Genomic DNA, 12,459 nt, shown 5'->3' on the forward strand with positions numbered 1-12,459 from the left:
CTCAGCTGTTTTGTTAAGTATGCAGAATGGGGGGCGGGGAGCTACTGGAATGACAAAATAAACATTTGCCCCCCCCCTCTTTTTTGTTCTTCTGACTGCTTTCTGTTAAGTTTGGTTGCTGGGTGATTTTGGCTTCAACTTAGGACTTTCTTGTCCTAACTGGAGTTGACAGAATTATTATTATTATTATTTTTGCAATTCTGGCTCATTAATAATCTTTGTTGGAGAGAGCCAAGGTTGCTTATTAAATAAGAGCTTAATGTTCTTGCATCATATGCCTGGATGCTCTCCTATGTTTTTCCCAGCCTCTAGGCGTTCTTGGCATTTGTGGCACTTTTGTTTAAGCTTGTGTTGTACCTTTTGATGATTGTAAACTGCATGGTGCAATCTGACAATATTAATGTAATCGGATAGTATGTGAAGCAAGGACCCCAGTTTGATGCCTTCTCCCAGTTGGATTGGCCTGCTATTGCCCATAGTCACTGGGGATGCTGGAAGTTCGGTTCAGAATATTTGGAAGGCACTAGATACTGTGACATAATGTATTGGTGAAATAAAGCATTCTTGCAAGTAAGGTGCTTTCAATAATAAAAATAAAAAACAAGATTCAAGAAAATGTAGATCAGTAAGGCCACTGAATGTGGCTTTTAAGTTCTCTATTTACAAGTAAGAGGAATCCAGAAATATTTTCAGTGAGGAAAAGTTGAAACAAAATTAATGTTAGGTTGAAACAGGATTGATTCTATTTTTATTTACTGCTCACCCTGAGAATACCTCTGAGTGGTATCCTACCTTGTTTTGCAAAAAAAAAAAAAAAAAAAGGGTGGGGTGTAAAATGGGCTTTGTCTCTGGTGTATTAAAATAGATTAAAATATATTTGGCTTATTTCAGAAGCTTGATCAAACTATGGCTGTGTAATGAATGTTCTCTTAGCTCTGGAACCTTGCAAGGTTCTGATCTTGCTGTATTGTGGATTTCATTCTGCAGCTTATTAATCAGAGACCTTTGCAAAGAGTTATACTTGAATTCTGTAACAAGAGAAAGGTTTCCCCTGTCCAGTCATGTCCAACTCTAGGGGACGGTGCTCATTTCCGTTTCCTATCTGAGGTAGCCAGGATTGTCCGAAGATGTATCTATGATCATGTGACTGGCATGACATATGCTGAGGTGTATGGGATGCTGTTACCTTCCCATCGAATTGGTACCTATTTATCTACTCGCATTTACATGCTTTCGAACTAGATTGGCAAGAGCCAAAGCAAGAATGGCAGCTCACTGTACCAAGGAATTAATTCTTTCACTGCAGTAGCATAGCCAGTGTTTTACAGCAGGAAAATCCATCAGGAGAGATCCATTTCAGATATGGAAACATGGAGTATTGCATATGAATGTGTTTAGCAGCTGAATAGACACATAATGTACAATTCACAGTAATTTAGAAATGCCAGAGAGATGACATGATCACAGTACACAAAATGATTAGTCTCTTCTAACTGACAAAAGGATGTCAAAGGCTCTGAAAATACAAAAAGGCTGATCCTGTGCTCTCTGCACTCATGAAAGAGTTTTTTGACACAGAATGTCGTGGGTGAACTGAACAATTTATGTATTTATTTCATCATATTTATCAGGTCATCCATCTCATAGATTAAGTGTTTAAATTAAAAACAGATCTTATTTTTGACTGTATATTCATTTGTTTTAGATATTTATGAAATCTATCCAATATTATAAGTAATAGATACCTTGTTTCACATGTGTGCGTGTGTGTATTTGCCTTTCTGTCTGACACAATACATGCATGCATGCATGCATACATACATACATATTCTGTATTGTGTCAAATAGATGATAGATAGACAGACAGAGACATTTGAAATAATATATCTACTTATTATTATAATACACTTGAAAAATATCTGCATGTGAGTCTGTAGGTAATGCTTTACTGAGGTTTTAAATATTTAATTATTATATGAAGTGTGACTGTCATCTGATGGGATGTTTTATACATACATATATATATATATATGTCTGTGTGTGTCTGTGTGTGTGTTGTATTTGTGCTATATATACATATATATGTGTTGTATTTGTATTTGTGACACTAATTACACACACACACACACACACACACACACACATATATAGTATTTGTGCTGATAAATAAGTAAAGGGAGACTAGTATAGATGTATTTCAAGCTATTTAGCTCTCATCAGCTAGCCATACCCTTACTGGGATTAGAACCTGTGCTGTATTGCATCTTAGGCAGATGTGTTAACCACTAAGCCACAGAGTTCTTCTCCTTATCAGCCAACCCAGGGAATAGGTATGTATTTAAAGTTACAACCCCTGGTATGCCCAAATATGGGAGGAAGTCCACTGCTTCCATTCTCTGTCCATCGGCTCGTCACAAGAGACCATCCAGACAGAAACCCAATATTTTTATTTTTACCAGGGGTTGTAATTCATAAAAACAAGCATCCAACAGGGCAAAAAAAAAAGAAAGAAGAAAGATGAGTCAAAAACTCTCTTTAGCCTTACAAAATAGGAACTGTTCAAATCTCCTTTATATACTTGGAGATCTACTGTAACTATATAGCTAAAACAAAAGTCTCACTTGAAAAATCCATTTTAAAACTATTACAGTATTGACATTAAGAATTATTTTCAGATGTGAATATTAAATGTTAGCATTAACCATTGAGAAATATCCTTACATGATAGAAAGAACATTTTTGTTAAGTTTTTGGTAGCAGCCTATAGTGATTAATTACTTGCAGAGGGTTATCATCTGTACTGGTTTAAACATAACAGGTACTTTAATTTGTGATATTATTTAATGAAAAAGAATAGGAATCATACTATACTCCCTTCTGCTAATAAGAAATTTGGTGAGTAATTATCAAATTTGATGAGTAGTTCATGAGTCACAATATATGCAAAGAGATTTTGCTTCTAGTCTAAAGTATTGATTAAGTGATAAGGGCTTAAAAATGAAATTAAAATGAAAAAAGGCAATGGCTTTTAGTTGAGCCCTATTCTGGAAAAGTTCCTAAATTAGTCTCAGAATGTACATACATAGAATATTGTTGGGCTTATCAAGAGGCAGCTATCTTGTCCTTAGCAGGATCAAGTAGACATTTTTCAGAGAAGGCCTTGGTCATGCTATCTGTTTTTATTTAAGATTCCAGAAGTATACCAGAATTCAGTCCAGTAGTACCTTGACTTGCCAGATCCAATATGTATCATTCAGTGGTGGGTTCTTACCATTAGTGGTATGGCAGCCTGGGTCGCTGGAACCGGCAGCGATCCAGGCCTGCCAGGTCCCCAAACCGGTTTCCTGATCTCTTTTGTTGTTGCTGGCATGTTTCTGTGCATGCGCAGAACAATTTTCAGTCAACTGTGCATGTGCAGTAATATGTGGTAGGCGCGTGAGAGAGCGAAGCAAGCAGCATGTGCGCAGAATGCCCTCCAAATGAACTGGTTAGGAATCCACCAATAGTATCATTGAGAACAATACCTAGCCTTTTCCTTAACTTACAAGTAAGCAACTTGGATCTCACCAGAGGTTTTTAACTACAGTCCAACATTCTCTTGGCATTGGAAATACCAACTCAAGGTTATTCAAAGTTGAAATCCAAAGCAATTTGAGAACCCCAGATTTTCTTCCCTTGGCTTAGCTTCTGAAAACAGTTTTAAGAAGATAATTTGTAGAGATTCCTCTCTTTCCTGACTGTCAGGTTTTGGTTTCTATTATTGGTTTCTATCCCAAAGATTGAGGTTCGGCATTGTTTCAGTGTAAATGAAATGGGTGATTCCTTAGCATATGTTTGTGTAAACAGATAAGATTATAAAACTGGATGTATTTTTATATGGATAGAATTGATTGGTTGTGTGCCATCAAATAGATTTTGAGTAACATTATTTTTCATTGAGTAGCCTTCTATCAGCATATGCCTTCCAAATATATTTCTGGTTCATCCCAGATTGGGAAATGCCATCAGAGGAACACATGATTTTCAGTGGGGATGCATGACAAAATTCTATATGTTACGAACCATTAAAGAAAATATATCTTAACAATGAAGTGCTATATTGGCCTTATAAAATATTACTTTCTTAGTGCTCTATATAATGTGGATTTCTGCAGATCTCCACCGTTTATGTCAGAGGCATAAACCAGCATATTTATCTGAGGCAAACATAGACAATATCTAGTTTTCTGAATATTGCAGACCTAAAACTCTCATTATTCTTCTGCACTGCCATGCTAGAAAAGGTCTAGTACAGGGGTGTCAAACACAATTTCATTGAGGGCCTCATCAGGGTTGTATTTGACCTCGGGGGCCAGGCTGGGCATGGCCAGCTGAACATCAGTCATGTTGGGGGTGCCTGTGGTGGCCCAAGCACTCTCCCAGCAAAAACAGAGTCCCGAGCTCCATTCTAAGCTGTGATGGCCTTCTGCAACCTTCTGCCAGTGGAAACAGAGCTCGGGAGGGCTGCCTGCAGGCCTCGCGAACTCTGTTTTTGCCATGTGCCATAATGTACCAGGTCAGTCACGCAAAATTTCGCAGTACATCTATTCTTGGATGAATATAAGCACATAACTTGCCAAATGGCATTATTTTCAAGGGCGACAAAGAAATTTCATACAGGGTTTTGAAAAAGAAGTGTCAGCTGGCTGTAATAGCTATTATTTTCAACACACTAATATTTAAGGATTCATTTTAGCTTTCTTATGTGTGTGAAAGAATTGGAAAGCTTAATTGCTAACATTTTAGCTCTGTGCGGTAAATATTTGGTTTTTATTTATCCGCTGTAGTTTTTGTTTGCAAATACAAATAAATATTTTTTGTATTGAGCTACAAAACTTTTAGAAATATTTTGATTTCTACAATTCTGAATGAAACAGGATACCTTTATGTTAGGTATTGTGAAGGTATTGTTTATGAAAACCTTGAAAAATATAATATTATAAGATTAATGAGCCAGTTTGGTCAAGTGATTAAGGTACCAGGCTAGAAAGCAAGAAACTGTGAGCTTTAGTCATGAGAGCCAACTGGGTGACTTTGGCCCAGTCAATCACTCACAGCCCAACCCACTCACAGGATTTTGTTTTGTTTTGTTGTGGGAAAAATAGGAGAAGGGAGCTGTGTTGGATATGTTCACCGCCTTGTGTTATTTGTAAAAATAATAAAAGTGGGAAATAAATATATAAATAAATAAATGGTTCCAACTGCAGGTTTAAATATCTTCCATAAAAATGTCATTGAAGAGTTTTCTATTGCTTTATTTGGGGGACACCCCCCCCAAAAAGACTATTTTCTGCAAAAGACAATTGATAATTTTGGCTCAAGTGCAAATTATTTTCACAAAGGTGTCCAATCAATGTAATTCCCACTTTTGCTGAGAACAAAGTTGTATCCAATACCCATTTTCAGTCTCTGTGAAATATTTAATGCATGAGTGGAGCTGCACAGCGTGGGCAAATAGATGGAAGGTTAAATAAACTATCTGCAGCTCTCCTAGCAAGTTTTTTAGTTGAACATTCTCAGATCCCATTCTGTCCTTTTCAGTCTTGAAGGTAATTTATTAATGGGGAAGGGGGCTGGGAAGCATTGTGTGAAGAGGTCACATTCCAGTCATATCCCCCTGTCACCTTATCTCTGGTCTGTCAATTAGCCCTAGGTGAAGTAAAACAGAGTCAATTTATCATTCTGTGAAAACTTAGAATACTGGAATTCTTCCTTTCCCTCCCTCATCCACCCTTCCCCAAACCCCCTCTGTATTACTTCAATTAAATCTCTAAAAAGAGCTCTGAAAATAGTATGTCTAAATTGTTCAGATAAGTGGCTTATAATAACCCATTAACTCGAATTGGGCCCAGAAAAGAGAAAACCTCAGATACAGTTTACTTTTGAATAGACATGTATCGGACAGTGCTCAAATGCAAACACTTAGTGATATTTTAAAAATAATATCAACATAACTGCATATGTGTCTTCATGGTATGCCATTTTGGGGATAAGCAACATTATACAAATAACAGAAAAAGAGAACAAAGAAATAGCCAAATAAAAACATGAAGTCAGAAAAAGAAAACATGGAGATCTAGTTTACCCTAATACCACACCTTTGCAAATTATCCTTGTCTCCATCATATTCATACTTGCTTTTATCCATCGCCTTTTGTTCTTTAAATTTTCCATCCCTCCCTTTTAAGCCATGCATCATCTCCTTCCAGCCTTCTCAATTTCCCCCTTCCATTCCATCCATTTCATTTTTCCCCCTTTGTATATTTGATTTGTAATCTAATCTTCATTCATTTTCAATATGACTAAACCAGTCAAAACAATTCTTTCATTATGGTCAGTCCCTTCACATTTATTTATCACCTATTCATTTTGACACAATCTGTTCTTCTTTTAGCACATATAATGCTTAACTACGCCATGCCTGCTACATTCATCTTATTTCTCCCCCCTGACACATACAATTCTCACTTCTGTAGGAAGAGGGGTGTTCATTTTTTTCCTTCCTTCAGCAAACATCTGAAACAAGAAAGCAGCATTTGTAATCTTTAAATTTCTCAATTTTCGCAGTAAATTCTATGGTAAACATTGGCACGAGGGTGTACATATTGATCTACTTGCGGTAATGTTTCACCATTTATGTATAACTGTTATTACTCACTCTATATTCTTTGTTGAATGCAATTTCCTTTCCTTTCCTTTGTTTTTGTTTTCTTTTTATTATGTTATTATAAATCTTAATACATTGTGTGGTTTTGGTACGGTGGAGAAGAGAAAAAAGTATTCTATCAATAGTAATTACAATTTAGGATATCAATACTACAAACATAGAATTATTTGACTTTTTCATCCAAAGTTGAGCATAACATTGAAAAATGAATTGCTTTGAATTGCATCAAGGGATCTGTTGTATGATAAACATTTTGATTTTGATCTTAAATTGATTATTTTGTATTGGTATTTGGAAAGGTTGGAAGAAATATCAATCTGCTTCCGTTCCAAGCTGGGAAAAGACACTGGAAACATGGAGGGTGATTGGAAAAATGGTTTAATGAAGCAAAACCACGTGGGTTCTGGGTTGCTGAGCACATGGAGCTGTGAGAAAGGGGTATTTATACCCTCTCTTGGGCTTTGCACTTTAACTTCCTGTTCCTGTGCAAGAACATATATTCTATTGGATGTTGTAGGGGTCATAACTAACTTTGTAGGTTGTGGTGGCAGAGAACCGAGGCTCTGAGTTTCTGTCTCCCTTAAGATTTTTATTTCTCTTTTAAGGGAAATATTTTAACCTGCCTTTTTAAAAAATATTTCTCAAAATATTTCATTCTTCTAAGAGAGGGTTAGTTTCCCACAGGGTTAAAGTCGCCACTGTATTGTTATATGTCTATCGATCAGGTAGATAGATAAAGCAAATTTAACACAAAATATCAAAAAGTAGGAAAAAAGGAGATTTGGTTTTCTGTTTCCCCCCTTTTTATACATCTGTTAATTTGTAATATTTGTAGATATGTAGACTCCCCCCAAAGTCAAACTGCAAGTGACTATTTTTTCCATTTATATATTAATTTATTTGCTTGTATTTCACCTTTATTATTTTTACAAATAATTTAAGGCAGCAAAGATATCTAACACATCTTCCTCCTTGTATTTCTCCACAACAATAATTTTGCGGAGTGAATTGGGCTGATTAAGAGAGCTACTGGCCCAAAGTCACCCAGCTGGCCTTCATGGCTAGGCAGGACTAGAACTCACAGTCTCCTGATTTCTAGCGTAACCACTAGACCAAACTGGCTATGCTGTATGAAGTATGGTGATCATTCTTGCTTAAATTTGGTTAAAATTCTGTTATGGATATATACTGTTAGTTTGCCATTGCTGCATATTATCGACATTTAAATTCTCAATCAAATGTTGTCAAGAATATTTTTTTCTTCAAATGCAAAGCAAAATTAATTCTTGTTGCCATGTTGTCTGAGGAATTCTGGGAGTTGAAGTCCATATACCGTAAAACCCCTTCTTTTTTCTTTGGGAAAGCTTTAAGCACAAATCCAGATAAATGTAGGCAATTCTCAACTTACAACCATGGCAACTGGCATGAATTCATGCTGGTTGCAGTGTCCCAGGGTCATTTGATGACCTTGGTCAACCTTCTGACAAGCAAAGTCAACAGGGAAGCCAGATTCATTTAAAAACCTGTTACTAATGTAACAACTGCAGTGATTCATTTAACATCTGTGGCAAGAAAGGTCATAAAATGGGGCAAAACTCACTGTCTTGCTTAGCAACAGACATTGTGATTGTAAGTCAAAGCTTACAATCACTGATAATTGGTAAACTTTGCAGTCTGTTGATTCAGGGCTTCTTCAGTTGAAATTACTGATTATATGTTATCAAAAAGTAAAGTACAACCTTTTTCAAAAGTAGCAATTTCTTCCAGTGCCCAGGGAGAAAAAAAGAAAAAAAAACCAGCTGGTTTCTGAAATCCTGACCTATTATTTCCGGACTCTGGCCAAACTGAGATTACTATCAGCCCAAGTAGTAAAGTTTAAAGATACCATCTGTCTATAGATTTCAGCTAATTATTTTAGTCCTTCCTAACTCATAAACATGCTTAACCTCAAGCTTTCACTTTATCTGTTTGACTAATTGACGTAAGGCAGTAACACATGATATGGTAACCGCTGTTTTGTACAGAAGTGGCTTGATTAGTAGAAAAGGATTGTGAGGTTTGTCATCCACAACATTTGGTTATTTTCCTATCTTGAATTATTTGGGCTATTTAATTGTATTTCTGGGTAATACTGTTCCTTTCAGATTTGCAGTTGTGCTTCAAATTTCCCAGGAAACCAAAAAAGGGGGAGATTCCCCATATATTTGAAACAAATGCTTCTTTGTTTAGAAAGTAAGGCTCCCAGCCTTGGATGCAGAAATCTAGGTAACAATTAAATTGCAGTAAAAGTGTTTTCTGTATCTACTTGCTGCCATATTGTGTCTGTCCCTATTTTTATAGCCCAGGTCTGGAGTGCTATCAGAAATCATACTGCTATCTGACCAAAATGATTGAGATGTAAAAGGGCTTGGTTTTCTAAAAAAATATTTAATTTGAGATGATGATTATGATTGGTGGCACAGTGGAGACAGTTAGAGTGCAGTACTACAGGCTACTTCTGCTGATCCCCAGCTGCCTGCAATTTGGTAGTTCAAATCTCACCAGGCTCAGGGTGGGCTCAGCCTTCCATCCTTCTGAGGTGGGTAAATGAGACCCCAAATTGTTGGGGGCAATAGGTGGACTCTGTAAACAGAGCGGGCTGTAAAGCACTGTGAAGCAATATATAAGTGTAGGTGCCATTGCTATTGGCTTTCTTAATAATGCATTCAAGATTGCTGTGTGAAAGGCAAAATAAAAGTGAACATCTACCTAAAATTAGACCAACGTTTAGAGTGTGAGGCACACATGACCCTCCAGGTGTTGCTAAATCCCAGCTGCCAGTAGCTTCTGCTGGCATTAAAGTTGAGGGAAGCTGGGAGCTGTAGTTTATCAACATTTACAGGGCCATAGGGCCATGATGTCTTGATTTAGAGCTTCATTTGCATGTCAGGTCATGAATTTAAATATCTGAACAGAGTTTTAACTGGAATATCATGTTAACTACAATGGTAGAGAAGACAATCAGTCCCTTCAGAGGTTTCTTTTGAACTGAGAGAACCTTGAGTCCTACCTGTTCTGATGGGGAAGAAGATGGGAAGCCTTCTTTTATTCTAGCCTTTGTAGAAGGAGTTATGGATACTAAGGTGTGATTTCCCCTGCTTGTGTTGCCTATCTCAGACAAGCAGTTATATATCTGAGATAGGCAAAAGAGCCTATCGGTTATATGATGGTGCAGTGGTTAGAATGCAGTATTGCAGCCTACTTCTGCTGACTGCCAGCTGCCAGCAGTTCGGCAGCTCCAGTCTCAGCAGCTCAAGGTTGACTCAGCCTTCCACCCTTCCAAAGTCAGTAAAATGAAGACCCAGATTGTTGGGGGCAATAGACTGACCCTCTAAACAGCTTGGAGAGGGCTGTGAAGTGGTATATATGTCTAAGTGCTATTGCTATACAGTAAAAGCAATGTTGGGCTACTAGGCTCTACCATTCATGGCAGAGACCAATATTCCTCACAACTGCCTCACTTTCATTTGTAATGCTTAGTGAGTGAGGTGTTGGTTTTTTTTTTTTTTTTTTTTTACTATTGTCTCATTTCTTAGGTAAAAGAAGGCATTTCCACTCAACTGTGGTGAAGGAGCCTAGATATCCAAGGAACCATATCAAGTTTTATTTTTTTTCCCCTCCTTGACCTAGGACTCAGAACTCTTGCAGTTTGTGGAAGGCTGGGTCTTCTGGAAGTAGCCCAAGTCTGAATCCTCCATCAGCACTGTGGTTTTTCCAGGGCTTTGGGATGTTAGCATTTAAGAAACGGAATCTCATAGAGGTTTTCGTCAAGTGTAATAGATGAAAAACCTTTTGCAGATGCCTAAATATAAATAATAGAATATGACTTGCCAATCAGCACCTGCTTTTGAAAGTGGATAAAAGTGTCGTTCTGTTGTTTAAACAGCTGATCCTTTAGTTTGCTAGCTTCTCTTTCTTTATGAATGGAGAGTCTAAAATGGTTTGCTAAGTGACACAGACAGTTGTGGGAAACAGCTGTTTTACATTTTGCTGACTAGCACGAAGAAAAATCTACTCTTCCGAGGCCAGAAATTAAGGGTGGTATCCAACAATGTGCAATGGCCAGCAGGATGGAGAATCTGGTGAAATGAATTTTCCCCTCCTCTCTATCAGAAAGTTTCTTATGTTTTTTAAAACTCTCCTCCTTTGGGAATTGAGAATTCTGATTGCCAAGATATATTAAGTACATGGGATCTATAGTTTTTCCAGGTGCACCTTAATAACTATCTTGCCTATTTTCTGAAAAACCATGGCCTTGTACAATCCAGACTTATTTCAAATAATGTGTGTAAAATGGCATTGAAATCTGCACAGTTTCCTCTTCATACTTATTCATCAGCTTCCTAAATATGCTCTAGAGCAGAGATATCGAACCTTGGCAACTTTGAGACTTGTAGACTACAAATCCCAGAATACCCTAGCCAGCATAGTTGACTGAGGAATTCTGGGTGTTGATGTCCACAAGTCTTAAAGTTGCCAACATTCAACATCCCTGCTCTAGAGTGTTCCTGAGATTCTAGGACAGATCTGAAGAGGGAAATAGTCTGTTCTTCACTTACCTATGAGATTGTCTGTGGGGGATATGTTCATGGACTCAAAAAATATATCTTCTTCATTGTACACTGAAGTGTGACTCCAACTTGCACGGGCATCAAACTCGTGGCATCACGTTATCACATGTCATTTTGTAATGTTTTCCCCCTTCGTGGAGCTGGAGTGGGCGCGGCCTGAGCCTGATGCATCCGGCCTGTGGGCCACCAGTTTGACACTCCTGGATGTTTCTTATCCTTAGCAACTTGAAGTGTGGACTTTCAGCTCCCAGAATTCCCCAGCCAACTGCTAGCTGGGATATTCAGGGAGTTGAAATCCACACCTCTTCAAATTGCCAAGGTTGTGAAAAGGTAAATGAGCTAAAGCCACTTTCCAGGAAAGGTGTTTTGCTTCCAGGCATTTAAAATAGCAAAATTAAAAGAGTACCACTCTGCTTGCTGAAATAAAGGAAAGGTGAGATGGAACAGGGTTGATTTATGTGAGAAAAGGCTGAACATTCAGTTCTGGCAAATAGAAACTACTGGACTGTAACTGTGCTAAGGGAACCTTTCCCTTTCTTTAGTTTTTTGTCCTTCCCACTGAGAGAGACTGCTGTTAGTGAATATTTATTGGTGACCATTCAAATAAAGACAAAGTAGATACCCAAAGCCTGAAGTCTTCCAATTTGTGGTTTAGAGTTATGGCCCATTCATGGCCCATTCATTGGTTGAGATAAACTGTTTCACAATGTCCCCGTCGCTGAGGCTAATTACATGCCTGCTTTTACTAGTATTTCTTTTGTACTAAAGTGAGGGTAAGGGCAAAAGGAGAGGGTGAATGAACTCAACTAGGATAATATTGTAAAATAGACAATGGGTTTAGAGGATGGCTTTGGTGATGGGAAACCCAGACTCAGTTCCCTGATCAGTTGGAAGTTCATTGGGTAAGTGGCCTTGAGAAAGTTTCTTGGCATAAATTAGTTTACAAGGTTGCTGTGAGATTAAAATATCTGTTATGGAAGAAGGTAAGAACACAAACATGAGAAATAGAATAGCAAGAATGCAGAACACATAAGATGTTGATGGTTAGATTTTGCAGAAATTGCTGCTAAATCACTGCAATACTGTTGCTTTTTATAGACATTTTACTACCTCTGTTTTTATTTCTTCAGTTTCTGAATATTT

The 12,459-nt window shown here is 37.6% G+C and overlaps 1 protein-coding gene and 1 long non-coding RNA gene across 2 annotated transcripts in view; one reads left to right on the plus strand and one right to left on the minus strand.

Annotated features, from left to right (window-relative positions):
* The window catches only part of COL18A1 (collagen type XVIII alpha 1 chain), a 195,023-nt gene that overhangs the window by 34,969 nt on the left and 147,595 nt on the right, over positions 1-12,459 (plus strand). The window lies entirely within an intron of this gene.
* The window catches only part of LOC148049491 (uncharacterized), a 51,978-nt gene continuing 45,470 nt past the window's right edge, over positions 5,952-12,459 (minus strand). The window contains exon 3 of the long non-coding RNA XR_015696523.1: positions 5,952-6,555. This is a non-coding gene — a long non-coding RNA (uncharacterized LOC148049491). The remainder of the gene's footprint in view (positions 6,556-12,459) is intronic.

This window comes from Thamnophis sirtalis, unplaced genomic scaffold, assembly GCF_051295495.1.
Source record: "Thamnophis sirtalis isolate CommonGarterSnake01/CBP01778 unplaced genomic scaffold, rThaSir2_p1.2 scaffold_1, whole genome shotgun sequence".
NCBI classification, from domain to species: Eukaryota; Metazoa; Chordata; class Lepidosauria; order Squamata; family Natricidae; genus Thamnophis; species Thamnophis sirtalis.